Source organism: Schistocerca serialis, unplaced genomic scaffold (genome assembly GCF_023864345.2).
Source record: "Schistocerca serialis cubense isolate TAMUIC-IGC-003099 unplaced genomic scaffold, iqSchSeri2.2 HiC_scaffold_1242, whole genome shotgun sequence".
Taxonomy (NCBI): Eukaryota; Metazoa; Arthropoda; class Insecta; order Orthoptera; family Acrididae; genus Schistocerca; species Schistocerca serialis.
In genome coordinates, this window is record NW_026047450.1 from 487,501 (window position 1) to 490,000 (window position 2,500).

The following is a 2,500-nucleotide window of genomic DNA, read 5'->3' on the forward strand; positions in this document are numbered from 1 at the left end:
TCGATAGAATAATGTAGGTAAGGGAAGTCGGCAAATTGGATCCGTAACTTCGGGATAAGGATTGGCTCTGAGGATCGGGGCGTGTCGGGCTTGGTCGGGAAGTGGGTCAGCGCTAACGTGCCGGGCCTGGGCGAGGTGAGTGCCGTAGGGGGGCCGGTAAGTGCGGGCGTTTAGCGCGGGCGTGGTCTGCTCTCGCCGTTGGTCGGCCTCGTGCTGGCCGGCGGTGCAGGATGCGCGCGCCTGCGCGGCGTTCGCGCCCCGGTGCTTCAACCTGCGTGCAGGATCCGAGCTCGGTCCCGTGCCTTGGCCTCCCACGGATCTTCCTTGCTGCGAGGCCGCGTCCGCCTTAGCGTGCTCCTCCGGGGGCGCGCGGGTGCGCGGATTCTCTTCGGCCGCCATTCAACGATCAACTCAGAACTGGCACGGACTGGGGGAATCCGACTGTCTAATTAAAACAAAGCATTGCGATGGCCCTAGCGGGTGTTGACGCAATGTGATTTCTGCCCAGTGCTCTGAATGTCAACGTGAAGAAATTCAAGCAAGCGCGGGTAAACGGCGGGAGTAACTATGACTCTCTTTGACTCCCAAAGCCCACCTGATGCGTAATATATGGACCCTCTCGATTCACCCCTCAGCATCCTTGTGATGTCGGGTGGATGATGGTTCAATTAGCCTCTCGGTGGGAAATCCTAGCTCTGGCCTTCAAGTGGCGGGAGTCGTGAGGGTGCTGTGAAAGGTTTCGCGTATGTGTACCTTTCCAGTATCCCGACCGACAGAGCAGGGTGCTTTTCGGGCTTGGGGGTTACCTCCCCCCCTGCCTTTGTTACAGCTGGTGCAACTAATAGAAGCGAACGTGGTACCAGGCCTCCCGCTGGAGCGCCTGTGCCAGCTGATGAGCCAGCCAACCAGCCAACCGGTGCGGGTCGAGCGCTGCTCCCCGCCATCTGCCCTGATTGTATGCGGTCCTTCTCCACCAAGACCGGACTTGGTGTCCATCGGCGTCGCGCCCATCCGAGTGCTGCTAATGCTGAGATCAAGACCGAGAGGAAGAAGGCCAGGTGGTCCCAGGAAGAGCTCCTGCGTCTGGCCCATGCAGAAGCGACTCTTGCCACCCAGGGTTGCAGATTTTTAAACCAGGAGCTTGCAAAGGCCTTCCCCGAGCGTACGCTGGAATCAATTAAATGTCAGCGTAGAGCGCAGTCCTACAAAGACATGGTGGCGAAGTTTGTCACCGAGCTTGCTGGCTTGGATCGCGGCCTTCGGGGTCCTCCTAGCGAGCCTGCAGTCAGTCATTCTTTGCCACAGTCTCCACCTTGTGGGGAAGATGTTGACCTAGCCATCTGGTCATTTGTAGCAGAACTCCCCCAATCAGACCGCCGATTCCGCTCGCTTGATGATCTCGTGGCTCTGGGTCCCACCACTAGCCGTGAAACAATCCAGGCTATGTTGCTGTCTGCTCTTGACGAAGTAGGCAGCAGGGAGCCAGCCGTCCACCAAGCTGCGAGTGTGCGGACCCAACAGCCCCCAGAGCGGAAGCGTGCACGCAGGAGGTGGGAGTATGCGGTGGTTCAGCGTGCTTTCAAGAAGAACGGAGCACGCTGTATCAACGGACTTCTTGATGGCACACTCTTGCATCAGCCACCATCCATCCCAGGGCTGATTGAGTTTTGGACAGACCTCTTCTCTCCACCACGTGTCAGGTCTCGACCTCCGCGTGGGGAGGGTCTGTCCGATGAGCTGCTGCCATTCTCGAAGAGGGTGCCCTTCTGTGACCTCTGGGCTCCCATTTCTGCAGAAGAAGCCACCGCTGCTCTCCCGCCTCGCAATTCTGCTGCAGGTCCTGACGGCCTCACGCCGACGCAACTGCGTCGCCTTCCCCGGGAGGTTCTCCTCAAGATCCTTAATTTCCTTCTCCTTTCCCGTTCCCTTCCATCCCGACTGCTTCAGGCCAGAACAACCCTGCTGCCCAAGAAGACCGCCGCAGCATCCCCTGCTGACTTTCGTCCGATCACAGTGTGCTCGGTGCTGACCAGAGCCTTTCACAAGGTTCTGGTTGGCCGCCTGATGCGCTACTGTGTGTTGGACGGTCGCCAGCGGGCTTTCATCCCTCAGGATGGGATGCTTCATAACACCTTTCTTCTGGATCTGGCGATGACCCAGGCGTGCCGAGCTGCCGGCTCGCTGTACTTGGCATCTCTGGATGTGTCAAAGGCCTTCGACTCGCTTGCCCATGGTGCCCTTGGTCCTGTGCTAAGGGCCCATGGTCTGCCGGTCGAGTTCGTTGACTACATCCAGGGATGCTATGAGGCGGGATCGACGGTTATTTGCGCGGATGGGAAGTCGTCAGATCTAGTGCGGCCTTCGAGGGGTGTTCGGCAGGGTGACCCGCTGTCTCCTATTCTCTTCAACATGTCCATTGACATTCTCTTGTCTCGTCTGCCTGCTCATATTGGTGCACGCATTCTTGGACGGCGGATAAATGCGGCTGCATTCGCTGATG

General features: G+C 58.7%; 1 pseudogene; it reads left to right on the forward strand.

The window, feature by feature from the left end:
- Positions 1-2,500, forward strand: part of LOC126436671 (large subunit ribosomal RNA) — a 7,741-nt pseudogene that overhangs the window by 2,303 nt on the left and 2,938 nt on the right.